We start from the raw sequence: 15325 nt of genomic DNA, 5'->3' as shown, positions 1-15325 counted from the left end.
TTTTTTTTCTTAGCTGCTCCATGACTTCACAGAGTTTGTGTTATAACTTATGTTTCCTACCCCTTGGTAGTTGCAATTCACTATCTCCCCATCACATTTTAATAAAATGAAACATTTTAAGTCATTTAGGTTTGTCACTACTAAAGTGCAAATAAAGCTTTACTGCTTACATTGTTGCATGAGATCACTTCACATCTATTTTAAGAAAATCTGCAATAACTAGTTCTCCAAAAGGAGACCATACATAACAATGTTAATAAACACAGATGACAGACATAGCTTTAATCCTTTTGTTATAGATGTTGCTGCCATCACAGAAAACCCGATGCGAGCACATTCAACAGCACTGCTGACTGAGAAAGAGGACACTTAAACAGACTGACAAAGGATTTAAGTATGTATTGCCTCACCTGTTTCACATCATGGTTAAACTGCAGGCATCGTCACCCTCAATGACAAAGAACAATAACCCAGTAAGTATGCTTAGTAATGTAAGTATGCTTAGTTTACACTACAGTATGTGGACTGAAATAATTCAGTACTTTTTCACTCAGACAGATTGAGGGAGGAAAGTATAATATATTTCACAAGATGAAATGAAGAGGTTATAATGTCATAGTGAAGGCAATAACTTCCTGAAGCATCCTGGAGGTTTGCAAAACTATGTAGTATTCTTACACACTCCCACATGCAGCTCCCCAAAACTGTGGTAAATATTATAATGACCAGGATACTCTGAATACTTTTTCCCATGTCCTGTAAAAAAATGAAGATTTCTAGGTATGGTTTACATTCAGATCCCCAAAAGTACTGTAGCATGACTTACTTCTACATTCAAAAGTCTCTAGCTCACTGACCTCTAGCCACCTGACCTCTGGGAATACTAGATCTATTATGCTAGGTAGAAGAAAAGAATAATTAGGACTCAGGTCATGTTATGTTCACAAGAAAATCAAACCCCCAAACCAGCTTCACGTTGATAACCTCTTTACTAATAGAGTTCTCCACCTTTGTAAGTGATATCAAATGCCATCTCCGCTCCAAACATTTTACAAGTCTCTGCTAATTCTTTTCTGCCTTATTTTCTGCTCCCAGCTTTACACCTGTCAATGCAATATCCTCATCCTACTCTCCAAATTGAAACTTAAAAAAAAGTTGTACATTTTCATAATCTTTTTTCCTCAATTATGTCCAACTAGCCCCTAATGGTAAACAGGAAATTCTTTTCATTAATGAGGGCTTTTTAAAGAAACTAGTTGCCTTTAGAATTTCTAAAATGTCTACTGGAAACACATTTGTATATACAGTATCTGCACCTTGTCAAGCATCTCCAAGAACTCAATATTCTTATGTGCGTAACAAGAAACAGGAAGAAAAGAAACATTATTTATATAAGTTTAGTCAAAATTTTCATGACTAGTTGCTTGAAGTGGCCAATATAATTATGAAGTATAATAGCTGAGAAGACTTTCCTCCTGCTTTTTGGGAGCAATACTAACTACAGGATCACAAACCCACAGAATAGTGTAGATGGGAAAGGACCTCTAGAGGTCATTTAGTCCAACTCGTTTCTTAAAGCGGGTCTAATCAGATTAAGCTGCTCAGGACCAGGTCCAGTTGAGTCTTTAACAGCTCTAAGGATGCAGTTCTCTCAGTTTATCTGGGAAATCTGCTCCAGTATCTGACCATCCTCTGTTTTTTCCTTATAGTTAAATGGCAATTTCTTATGATCCAGTTTGTGCCACATCCTACTGTTATACATCTCTGAGAAGAGTCTGGGGCTGTCTTCTCTGAAAATACCTTCCCTGTATTTTCAGATATTTACAGACAACAAGGTTCCCTTCACCCTCTCTTCCTCAGCTTCTCCTTGTATTCCCTGCACCCTGGCTCTACCATGTCAGTGACACCACACTGGGGCCACAGTACATCCATGACTGCCCTATATCAAGAAGCCCAATCCTGGGCACTGCATTTCAGGTGTGACATCATCAGTGCCAAATAGCAGGGAAGCACTGAACTCACTACCGTGGCATTGCCTTAGATACAAAAATAAAAATAATAAGAATTAAAATATCCCTGTTCTGAAGATGGTGTTCATACCTGATATTCTGTTGTATGTGGATAAAAGACTAGTAAGCTCAGTAGCAGTGAAAAATCAAGAACTGTGTGATATGACTGTAAGCAATGGTGGGAAAGGGCTAAATCGCCTCCTGCAGGCTGAGCCAAGAGCATATAATCTAATGGAAGAGGAGGACTGAAATTGCCCATCCTCATGTGTGAATTGTATCCATTTGCACGTAGACTCAACTCAGAAATAATGCTGTTAGTTTCACAAGTCTTTGACAAAATAAACACAGTAAAAAGAAAATAATACCTAAGTGGCAAAATTCCAGTAAACAGAGAGGATAGCTGACAATATATGCATATATGCCCTCAATGGGAAAAGAAGTCATCAATTATGTAAGAATCACTGACTGTTTTTCAAGCAAGTTTAAAACAAAACAAAACTTTTTTTTTCTGAAATTCTAGTGAAGAACTTCCAGCGATACATCTTTTCCACTTTGCTGCTGGGTCCATTAAAAAAATAAAGTAGGCTTACTGATAGTAGAAGAAAGAATACTTATCTGAAAAACTCATGACTTACCTTTTTGCCAGAACCAGAACACTGACACAAATGCAACATATAGCTATGGTGTAAAGTGGCTTAAAAATAAAGGGTTGTTACTTCAAATATGTAAGTTTTTGACGGAATAATTGGCCTACAATATACTCAAATTGTTTTCCTTAATATTGACCAGGTTGGAAGAATGGAGGATTAAAAGATATATGGAGTGAAGCTGTAACTGTGTCATCTAACAAAAGATGCATCTCAAACAGCTTTGAAAAACTATTCCTAAGTCAATCTAAAGCTTACCCACAGGCAGAGTTGTACCTTGCTAAATTGATTGATAAGACAGTGAGAAAACTCTTACCTTGATCAAAGCTGGGAGCTGTTTAAACTAATCAGCCACCAGCTTTAAAAAAAAAAAGATTTAGGAAATATAATTTAAAAGCTGAAATAAGTATTTCCCCATGGGAGTTTTTACAAGTTACATTAAACCAGTACTAATTTCTGCACAGGGAGAGAAAAAAAAAGCAGTTGCTGTCATGCAATAACATAATAACATAAAGGGAAAAATAAGTTTGGTATCTTAGTTCCATCTCGTTCTTGTGTAGCCACAGGCACCATACCATGAACTGTGTGGCCCTACGTATAGGGTGAACTCCAAAAAAAAACGAGAGGAAGGGAATTAAAATGAAAACATGAAATGGAAGGAACATATTCACCTTTACCGAAAGGAATATAGATTTTAACATCAAAATATAAATGACCACTGATAATTCAGAATTAGTCTGATTTAAGAAGGCAGGTAGAGGTTGTGGTAGCATTCAAGTCACACAGTATGTGTACCTCCATCAGTTTTTTTCTAAAGAAAGAAACTTTCTAAACACAGCAACACAATCACTTGCTTTAAAGACAAGATATGATGGTGTAAAGCCATTTTGTGCCATTATAAGGACACACTGCACATCCGTTGTTAAAGAGACCTTAAGAGCATTTTGGAATCAAAAGAGCCACTTGCAGAAAGCCAATGAAGCAGAAACTGCTGTAATACTATCAACTTCTTATTCCCCAGACCAAATTGCATTGCAATGTTATTTTTATTCTCTATCACTTCTAAGATGAATTATAGTATGAAAGAGATTGTTTATTTGTTCTTTTTTATCTTGTTTTCTAAAGAAGACACCTATTCAGAGTTTTCACGTCTAGCATTCAGCTCCACGAAACAAGACTGACAGAATTCTCCTAGTTCTTTAACTTCCTACTGTGAAAGCAAAAGTAGCTACTGGGCCAGTTTTGCCAAGCATAAATGCTGCCCATCGAATGCTGCACTCATTTGCTCTAACTGCACATGATCCAAAGTTTTCAGAAGGCTAACACAATTGAAGATGAAAATATTTAAAACTGTCTTCCAAATAATGCTGAAAGATACCTTCCTGAGGCTTCTGGAAGTACCCTGCATTGACGTAGGCACATAAATAAGAATCATGCTGAATGGTTTCTTCTGAGTAACAGGTTTACTAGTATTTCCTCCTTCTCTAAGGATAACATCTGAGCTGTATTTTCATTTCTGGACAGTAAGACGCTTGAGGGAGGACTGGACAGGTAACAATAGCGAAGACAGTTCAAACACAGTGAAGAGGAAACACCCTGCTTTCACCATGTCTGAAATATGACTGAGAAGTGGTGATGTTAGGCAAGAGCTTGCATTAAATCGCAGGGCAAGTCTAGGCTCTGGAGCAAAAAGCAGTCTTTTTGCATTTCTAAACCTCCAAAAACATAGCAAGGGAAATGCATCCAAGCAAGTAAAGATTTTGTAGTAGCCCATGGTACTTTCCCAAAACATGTTAAAGGACTGAATATGTGCTAATTATTAGAATGAATTATAAGGAAATAAAATGTACATACCTGTTAGCAGTGCAGGGGGGATTTTGGGGACCCAGATGAAAAATATTCAAGCTGCTTTGAAAATGTAGTGACAGTGACTGGCTTTATGAGGACAGGAGGTAAGTCTGAGTGAGAACAACTGATATAATCTCTAACCTGGCAACTCAGTGGACTTACCAAATGAGCTTGGAGAGCTCAAATAGTCCAAGTAAGTTCATATTAGACGAAAAGAAATCTCCTCCTGGAGAGATAAAGCCATATTTTTTGTGTTTCTCTACTGTTAACATAATATTTTTGATCACTCTGTTCCAGTAAGCAGTGATCACAGAGCAGAGATGACTAATTTTACCACTTTTTGAGGGTTTTTTTTCTCTCTTCATCATTATTATCTGATATACTTTTAAAGTCAATGCAATGGTGAAGCACTACAGAGGGGACACCAGAATAGTCAAACCCAGAAAACTATCTCATTTCCTTTAAATGCAGGACACAGATCATCCATTTATCAGCAGAAGTTAAGTATACATATGTACATATGTATATGCACACATGCATACAAAACAGAAGATCAAGTCTTGAAGGAAATCTACAGCACTTTACTATGTATTTCTTTGCTGATATATTCCCTTCTTAGGCCATAAGGAATCCTTTACATTGTGCCAGGCTTCTGATATCGATTTTGTCAAATCTGTATAAATTTGAAACTGTTACTTCAGTAAATTCTGAGGCTATCTGAATTCTTCTTGAACTTCCAGTACGATCTTACAGCTTCCTAGTGCTGCACTTTACCAGCTGAAGTTTGTGTGTGTCTCTGATATGCTAGCATGTAAACAGTAGTAGCAGAGCTAGTTCCACTTCCTGCTGGGGCTTAAGAGACTATCATCCATCGCTGCTTCTAACTAGTTTTCCTCCAAAGAGAGATAGCACTGCTTCAAATGCACCATCCTTTTTTTTAGAGGGGCGGAAAAAAAAAAAAAAAACCACAGCTAGGTCTTTCACAAAATAAAAGCTCACCTGAAGCAAACATTTTTCAGAATGAGGCTGGGTTAAGTAAATGCTTCTACACTTTAAAAATACATATTTTGAACATTTAGAATAGTATTTTTAAAATTCAAAACATGTTTTTTAGAGTTAAAAAAAATCATTGCAATAAAACAGCAAATTATATTTTTTTTCTGCAGAACCTTCAGCTAATAAAATTTCCGACATTTCAACTTCCAGCCCTGACAAGAATGGCGAGCATTTGAGTGTACTATGAATATATTTGAAGGAGTAGAAAAACATTTCATACGATAACTGCATTGACTGGGAACTAAAAATACTTTGATTCATGACAAAACTGCGTCTCAAACATCTCATGTGACAAAAGCTCAGAAAGAACATTTGCCTTTTGTTAACATAGAAGGCAGTTTTTTAGGAAGATTAACACAAAAATACAACATCAAAAATAGAAAACAACAGCAGCTGAGATGTTATTGTAAATTTAAATGAGACCAGAAATGGAAAAACTGTTATCAGTTAAAATATTAATTGAAACTTACCAGGCTGAAACTGCTCATAGCTCGCATTGCAATGTAGTGGTAGGTGGCAGTGGTAGTAGTCCACCTCTAGACAAGGAGGTAGTCTTCCTCTACTTCACTGCTCCAGACTGTGCATCTGATTTAAAAAAAAAAAGTAAATAAATAAAAAGTGACATTCAAATCTTTAAATAAAATAGCTTAAGTAACTGGGTTAGGAATATTTTAGTAGATTAAAATGACAGCTCATGTTATCTTTTCATTATTTTTACTTTTGTGAGATGGAGTGCATTGCACATTATAGACTGTCCTTAGGCACCCATTTAAAAAAAAAAAAAAAAGGAGTAATCTATTAAAATTACATAATATGTCTCCTTAGTTTCCCTCTGTCTCTACATTTTAGTAAATAATAACGATGACTTTAGAACTGTTGTAGTCATGGGCAGCAAGAGGTAAGCTCTGACATGTACAGACGGGGATTGTAAGAACAGATAGTTTTGATTTTATCAGTTACCTTCCAAAGTCTATTTGCTATTATTGCAGATTTGCATTACCTAGGGAAAAAGCACTGTTACACACCTGCAGTAATAAAAACATACATATATTTAAAATGTGAGTTTTCTTTACTTAAGACTAAACAGACAACACTGGAGAGCTAAATTCCATCAGCTAGTGAATATTCACCAAAAATACCCTTCCTTCTCATTATATAATCACCTGTAGTATCATTCTTAAAGGTAGTAAAAAGAAGATTGAAAAAGAGCTTAACTAAAGTTTTAGATATTTAGTTTAGGAAATTAAATTAAGCTTTCACATTTTTTCACCTGGGCTAGGATTTGTCCTGAAAATAATGACTTATTATCAAGATTTTTTTTTTTTTTTTTTTTGGGGGGGGGGGGGGGGGGGATTCCAGACCTGAAATGGATTTGGATTGATTAATGGTTTGATTTTGAAAAAGTATTAGGATAAGAAAATCACCTTTAGAATAGGTCACCAAAAACTAGCATGTCCAGCTTACAGCTAGCGTGTCCAGACTTAGGATCTCAGCCAATGTTTCTTTCCTGAAACAATCTGAGATGCTACTCATCACATTAAATGGACAGGCTTACATTAATCATGCTTAATTTAAGTTAGAGATGTTAGAAAAATCTGTGAAAAAGGTTTCCTTGTTTTTTAGAAGTCTTCTTGCATAATTCTTGAGAAATCCTACCACCTGAAACTGGCACATGGGGTAAAGTGTACAAACATAGGATAAGTAACACTAAATTTTGATCCAGTTCTACCTCTGACTTATGCACCCCTAAGCTGCAGACTAGCTACAAGGTATAGTTTCAGAGAGTTGACTTAGGTGTCACAAAACTCAGCCACACAGTTCTGAAGTTTCCTTCTACAATTAATCCTAAATCTAGCTCTCAACTTTCTGTGCTTAGGTCCTCAGTCAAGGACAACTGATTATATCAGAGGATGCTCTCTTCTTTACACTCCACTGCACTGCAGCTCTTTAAAGCCATAGCATTGTGATGGACCTTGAGAACCGGGCCAACGATACAGAGTTTTATGAAATTTTTGCCTGTAGAACAATACAAATTCACAGAATAACTCTAGTTGGGAAGGGTTTCAGCACGTTTGTATCACTTAGTTTTGAATTTCTCCTCAGTGAAATTATTATTTTTTTTCTTTTGCCTTACTGCTATCTCTTACGTAATGAAAATTCAAATATGAAGGAGAAAACATGCAGCAATCTCAATCTTGCAATTCAATAGATGAAATGTTTTGGATATCTGTCCATTTTTAGATATTGCTGCTTCTATATCTGAATAGAATGACTCAGTTGAAATTTGCCCTAGTCCAAATTTTTCTGAAGTGAGGAAAAGTTTTTCCTACCCAACTATTTTTAAAGCTAGGAAAAAAGCTATTTCATTCTTATTATAATGATTGATATTTATTAGGTCAAAGAATAATTTATAAGAGTTTCTATTTTTAATAAAAAACTACTTAGGAGGTATCAAGGCTGAGAAAATGATTTCCACGCTATTTCATGACTGTTTCTGGAGAATACTGCATCAATGGCATAAAGAAGGGATACTAGACAATTTCCACACTGTTCACAAGCTGTTTTGGTTTAGAATTTCTAAGTGTACTGTTCTAAGTAATGTTACAGGGTATATATTATAATGGATTATGCTGTATGATGTGAATTGCTTTGTAGTAGTCTAATATTAACTTTTATTACGTTCACGCAGCATATTCCACACTGAGGAGGTTTATAAAAAACATTTGCTCCACTAACCATAGATGTGTCTTGTAAAACTTCATAGAATTCTTGACAAAAGCAAAGGAGTGGTGTCTAAATTCAGCTATTAAGGAAGATGAAGAGACAGTCAAGGTGACTCCAAGAGGTAATTATTAACTATTTATATACCTGAAAAAAAGAAAACATACATTCACCTAAATTTTTCTATATCTCAACATATCTCAGCAACAAATTAGTGAATATGCCCCAAAAACATTATATCTGATGAGCTCACCTTGACTACAGTAACAAATACTCCCTTAAAAGGCATCTCTTTTAACTAAGATCCCTCAATGGAGAGAGAACCACTGGGACAGGATGAAAAAGGTTCAGTCGGAATGGACACAATAATGCCTCCAGTCTGAATTGTTACTGAGGAGATGGTAATGAACTTGCTCCTTCAATTTAAAGGAATGTAACTCACCTATTAGAGAGGAGCTAAAAGAAAAAGATGGAGCAAGAAAGACATCCATCTATGCTATATCACTTTTTTATTACTTATTTAGAACCATCTGGGACTTTGATGGCATGCACTTTGCTGGTTTTTTAGATATTTCAGATTTGCTTTGTAAATATGAGAATAAATCAAAAAAGTGTCCAAGTTCCTCAGGGAAAACACTAAACATTTCAGTCCTTCTTTGTGAAATATGCAACCTATTTTCTGAGCCATTCTAGTTTTTCAGCCTAAATGTCTGTAGTGAAATCACATTTTCTGACTGGGCTGAAACTGACTGCTCTTAAACATCTGGCTACTTGCATTTCATTTGCAAGGTGTCACTTTTCCAGTAAGATGGGTGGGACATTTCTGTGGATAAATTGCTTTCCTAGATCTCCCCTTGCCCAAAAGTTTATTTTTCAATATACTGAAGCTATTTTCTTCTCTTTTGTAAATAAATGCTTTTCTCAATTGTCTTTGTGGATTTGAGTTCAGATTAAATGAAAGCCTTGGAGGCTTGGGGCAGTTCTTGTCAGATCATGACAATGTCTGTTCATGTTTCCTCTTCTTGTGCCTGGCCCAGTTACTTCTGCATAAATCCTCCCTGTCAGCCTCTTCTTGCTAACAGATAAGCGCTCAAAATAGCTCTAGTCATAAAAGTGCCAAAACTGCACTCAGCTGTCTGACTTCAGACCTGCATGTTTCTGCTTTCAGGATGCATGAGTTTATACACAAAAGTGCCAGTCCTTCTATATACTCATTTTGATTATCCAGCTCCACACTTCTTTTTTTTTTTTTAATAAATATTTTATTTTCAGCCATTATAGTGAAATTTTCACATTTTAGAAAGAGTTCTATTTAATTTTTAACCATAATATTTTATTATTTTGCTCATCAGGATGTGATAGTTTTACACAGTAGGTACACAAAATCAGTCATTTATTAGTTGATTGGGTGCATCTGGCCCAAACTAAGAGTATTGCTTTTCTTCTCCTAAGTCAGCTGGGTATTCTGGTAGGCACTTCATTTTAATGAAGAAACACTAACCTCTGCCTGGCTTTTATCTCATGAATACAATTTTAATACAGGAATATGACATAGAAAGTGAAAAAACTCATGTGAATCATTCTAGGGAAGACCCATGGCAACTGTTACTATCAGTTTTCAGTCTGTCTAATAAATAAATAAGCAAATATTTAGCACAATTTCTTTGTCCTTTTTCTGCTGAACAAATTTGTGTTACTCAGCTTGAAAAGAATCTTCCTGTGTTTCCACCCACAGTGTCATATTTTTAACAGGAGACTCTGTGCTTCCATTATTTAAAACAACTCATTGCACTGACCAAAAAAATGTAATTTCTATGAAATAATTAAATAATCCCAAGCTTCAGTTTCCTTCAGCATGTCAACAATGATGGCCTTATGTACAAACTAATGACATTAGCTAGTTTTAGTTCTGAAACTCATCAGGAATTTTCATCTAAGAAAAATATCTTGTTTATTTATGAATGAAGATAATTATATTTTAAAGTTTTGGAGGAAGGGGAAAAAGATGAATTTAGCTACCCTAGAGTAAGAATACAAACGAACACAGACTGGATGGATTCTAATTCTTGTATTTATTTTTAAGGAATGGGGAGGGAGGCAGATAAGATTTCTGATATTTCTTCCTAAAATATTTATGTACCTCAAAGATTCATCACTTGAACTTCTGGACTATTCATCCGGGCCTACTCACAAAATAAACTTTTCAACTTGATCTGATGAGCGTATCATTCAGCACCTCTGTCTTATCGTTCCCTCTTGTCTGAAATCTACCTTCAAATTTACATTTCCTGATAGCTGAGGTACTCTTCTCAGCCTGCCAGTTGAAAACACATAACCTAATTCTGCCAGCCCTACTTAACTTTGTTTTGCAAGAAGTCCCAATGATTTCCGAGGAACAGGCTGGTATATATTCTTATACAATAAAATCAGGGAAACAGGCAGTAAAAGTATATATAGGATACACTCAAATTAAGACTGAACAGTACTCCTCAAATGTCTACTTAACATCCATCTTTCTCCCATACCAAAAAATCAGGAATGAATCCAGAACTCTACTAATTTCTTCATTCCATAGTTCTTCTCATTGAAGTAGGTAGGATCAATCGCATATTATTATCTGATTGGGCAAGGGAGACAAGAGAAAATGGAGACCCTGAGTTACAGTTCTTTACTGAGGATAATCAGACATTAGGATAACTTCTTCTATGTCCCTTGGCCTTGGGCCAGTATCTAACCCAAAAGTCTATTCAAAAACTAAAGCACATTTCAAAAAAAAATAGAGGAAATATGTGGTGGAAATGTAGTACAGCAAGAATGCATAAGAGTCAGTAGTTCAGTTTGTTCAATCTGTATTTCATGTTTTGAGTGCATAATCTCCACTAAAATGAAAAGAGAAACTCCCTCCTCACCTGATCCCAAAGATTTTCACAAAAGTAATTTTTTACTAAAGATAGATATTTCATACTATTGACTAAGTATTTCACTATTAAAAATGTAATGTACAGTCAAGCCTCAGAAGTGAGGCAGTCCAACTGTGGTAAAAACAATGGAAAAAAATTAGAAGGAAACTAGTAAAGTAAACACATTGACTGCTAGCAATCAGAGCTAACATGAGAGAACTTTGCTTTGAGTAATGTCTAGCTTAGAAACCATAACTCTGCTAATGCGTAAGATGAGTCATCTCTCCAAATAAATTTTGCTTATCTTTACTTTAAATATGTGTATAGTTTTGACTATGTGAGTTCTAGATTGGATATTCCAGTGCTAAGGAGGACTTATTTGGTATACCTGAGCTAGTTTACTGCTGTGGTAGGTAGCTCAGCAACTTCATATTTATATAACTTTATAAATCTTGGTGACTGTCCTTTGTTCTATATTATTTGTTATTACCTACTTTTCTAGAATCTCTTTCACAGACACTTGAATTTGGTACATTTGCTCAAAATCAGTTCTCCATAAAGAAAAGTTTCAGTGTAGAAGCCTCTCAGCATTTTCACAGTAATGTTTGCCATCATATCTTCCTAACACTTAGTGTACTAACACTTTGGAGCAGACATAATACTGCAATCTTCTGCAGTCACCATGTTAGAGCAGCCATGTGACCCAGTCGTCTGTCTAAATATTAGGTGTCTCCAAATCAAAACTGGACTCAGAGCCGAGAAGGGTGACAGTAGTAATGATGGCAATTACTTAAAAAAGCATTCTAGAAAATATGTAGCAATATGGCAGGTTTTACTCATGACACTGAATAGAGCTTTTAGTATCTCTAATTGAAAGAGTATGAACTGGAACTGCAAGACCAGAAGAACTTTTCAAGTTCCCTTCCCTTCTTTCCTCCATTTTTTTCCTTTTTTCTTTTCTTTTGAACAAAACATACCAGCAGAGATCCATACTAGGGAATGATATTTCACATTTTTCTACAAAGACATAAAGGCATCACTGGTTAAGAACTAGGACAACTTCTTATGAACAAGGACAAAGTACAGACACCTTATTTTTTCACTTTGAAAAAACTATTAAACACTTAGTCTATTAAATATATTGCTAACTTTCAGCTGAAGTTTTTAAACAGATACTCCTGGAAGCCTGGAGGTTTTATCAAAAGGAGATTCACTTCCTGCTTCCTATCTTTCCCTTAGTAATGCTGGAAATAGATTGCTGCTGAGATGAATATCTGGTGTGAGCAAATAAATAAATTCTCATGGTGAAAATCTCATTTTTATACTGTGGCTAAGTGATTTAGGCACCTTCCAAGCTGAGACATTAGCAATATTTTATCATTTAGAAACATGTGAAAACTACAGAGGACATAACAAGCATTTGAACTAGAAGAAAAAAAATTTGAAATTTTGATTATTTCATTGTTTAAGATGTGATATATATAATATGCAATCACAATCAGAAATGTTTAAAGTAAATCTGTTATCTTATTCATCAGACAGAATCTATTCATTTCAAAGGGATTATACACAAATGTACTTTCTCAGTGTAATTAAATAATTTTATGGCTTGATTTTAATTGTTTACAACAGAAAAAAGGAGATGGTGCCTGCAGAAAGAGCAGCTATCACCAGTAAATCTGCTATTAAGCTATTAACTGGTGAACAGATCTGCATGTATCTGCTGCCTGACATCCCCAGGAGTCTTTCCATTTACCAACAGCTGAAAATAAATAAGTTTTCATTGATTTGTCAAAAAATATGCATTAAATGGAGCAAGCTTCTACCTAACACACAAAAAAATCACTTAGATTACATTAAATATGGATGATATGGTTTTTAACAGGACAGTATGTACATGTATATGTGTCAGCTGAAAGAATAAGAGGCTGTCTCAAGCTGTAACTGAAACGCAGAACAAATTTACAACTTGAACAAGACACAATAGAGAACTTAAGGGTAGAGGGCTTGAAAAATGACTATTTTCTTAAATTGGCCATGTTTTGGCACGCACACAATTTCTAATAGAAGAATCAGCTGGCTGGTAAGCACTAGGTACCGTAAACTGCAATTTGCTTGAGTGTAGGTGAAGGATCCAACCTCCAGTTTGCAAGCAGGATTCTTTATAAGGAGGAAACGAAGTTTTTGCTCATTATCAGCAACTGTATGTTTATTATTTCTCGATCCAGAAATATTGTGACTTTTTACATCTGATTTCTTACTCTAAGAAATCAGTTGCTATTTGATATGGTAATGAGGTTGTTAGAAACAAGAAAGTTTAAAGAAAATTGTTTACAGAATTGTGATTCCATGAACAGAGAAATATGATAAGTTAATCACACTTAATTAAAAAAGCTAAACATAGTCTCAAATAGAGTTGTAGTCTTGTTCTCCTCTTCCAGTTATCATAATTCTAGCATTGAAACTATTACTTTCATCTTCCATATAAGGTACTACAGTAACTATAAATTGCCTCTCAAGCATGGAATATCATAATTTAGCCATCCTGTGTTACTACCCTGAACTGTGCTCAAGTCTGTCCTAAACTCCAGCAGTGCATTTGTTCTTCACCATTTGTTTCTTTCTTGATTCTAACACCTTGTCCTCTCCTATCATCTGAGTCAAAGCTCAAAACTCAGCTTGCTCTCACTTTGGAGTGCACAGCATTATGCTTCTTATCCTCCTGTATCACCCTTATCTTCTTCCATGTCCGATTTCATCCTCAGGGCTCTATCAAAGATGCCAGCCTCAACACTAACACTTTCTCTCCTTCACAGAAAACACCTTCACTCTTCTCCCAGTGTTGGCTCTCTCTCATTATGTCAAACAGCAGCATAACTGGAAGGAAAAGCAAAACCGTCTCCGGCTGCTAAATATCAGGATCCTGTTATACTGAAGTTACATGGTAACTAATGGGTAGGGAACCTAAAATTTTGAGATTTTTGCCTCTCTCCTATCAGAACATAAGCAGAAGTATAATTTTTAAGTAAGCAGTTATCTTAATAACCTTTGAGATTAATGTTTCTAGTTAACCACAAGATAACTTTAATGGAAAACTTCACCCTTTTATATACATGCCTTCACATTCATGCCTTGACTATGGCATATCAATGTAGCTATTCAATTACAAATGAAAAATCATATCAATCCCTTGAACAAACGACATTTCAGGTCCCTCAGTGTTAGTGCTTCTGGTCTCCGACTGTAGCCAAATCCCAGAACCTGTGGCACAGATAAATTAAAATTGCTCTGCTCAGAATGTAATTAATACTAGCTTGTTCACTGGCATAAACTAGTATTCTAGTATACACTAAAATACTGTAACACAAAAAAAGTTTAAGTATTTTGTAACACTGTGATGGTATAGTCAGCTACAACGTACAAGCAGTTTATATAAGTGCGTGAGCCGGAGGACCATTAAAGGGGCAAAAAAGATATGTGCTGTCACACATAGTCACACATAGGAGGCAGTTAAGGTAACAAAACATTGTAAATAGACAGGACATCCTTCTGAATACACAAGATGACTGGCAAAATCAAAACCACTCTAAGCAGTAAGAACAGCAGATCAGAGCCCTCTTTCAGGAGGGAGGAAAGGAGCATTAAAACATCAGGCAGGAAAAGGAAAGAAGGCAGAGAAGAAAACAAAAAGCCTGACTGTGTTCAGAGTTCCCTTGTTGAAGACCTCTTGAACCTGACTGCCCGGACCTCCGTGACTGAGACCACCAAGGGCTCCAGCCACCAGCCTTAACTACACGGCATCAGCTCTGTGGCACTGCATTCTCACAACTAATTTAGGATATAACTGTTAAGGATTAAGAGTTTTTTTATACGTAGTGGTAATGTTTAATAATGTGTAGAATGAATCATTGCCACAGCTAATAAATGAATTCCATAAAGTGTTTCTCCTAAAGGTAAGCACTGGTCTGATTTATCAGTCTTCTAAATCCCTATGTCACAGTGATCTCTAATTTCATAAAATATATATAAATATGCACACACATACACACTCATATTCAGTTGTAACACAGACCAGTTCAACATTAACGTTCAGATGACCCAGAGGTACCACACAGAGATGTAGTACGATTTGCCTAGTCTATGG

At 35.7% G+C, this 15325-nt stretch overlaps 1 protein-coding gene across 7 annotated transcripts in view; it reads right to left on the bottom strand.

Moving 5' to 3' along the window:
* The window catches only part of LINGO2 (leucine rich repeat and Ig domain containing 2), a 489457-nt gene that overhangs the window by 225674 nt on the left and 248458 nt on the right, over positions 1-15325 (bottom strand). For 5 of the 7 annotated variants that reach the window (XR_011137928.1, XM_068928449.1, XM_068928454.1 and 2 more), the window contains 2 exons: positions 8297-8428; positions 6031-6145 (listed from right to left, as the gene is read on the bottom strand). The gene's annotated coding sequence lies outside the window, so the exon portion shown is untranslated. The remainder of the gene's footprint in view (positions 1-6030; positions 6146-8296; positions 8429-15325) is intronic. The other 2 variants (XM_068928452.1, XM_068928450.1) reach the window with 2 other exon arrangements.

This window comes from Struthio camelus, chromosome Z (assembly GCF_040807025.1).
Source record: "Struthio camelus isolate bStrCam1 chromosome Z, bStrCam1.hap1, whole genome shotgun sequence".
Classification (NCBI taxonomy): domain Eukaryota; kingdom Metazoa; phylum Chordata; class Aves; order Struthioniformes; family Struthionidae; genus Struthio; species Struthio camelus.
This window is presented reverse-complemented; position numbering and strand designations above follow the sequence as displayed.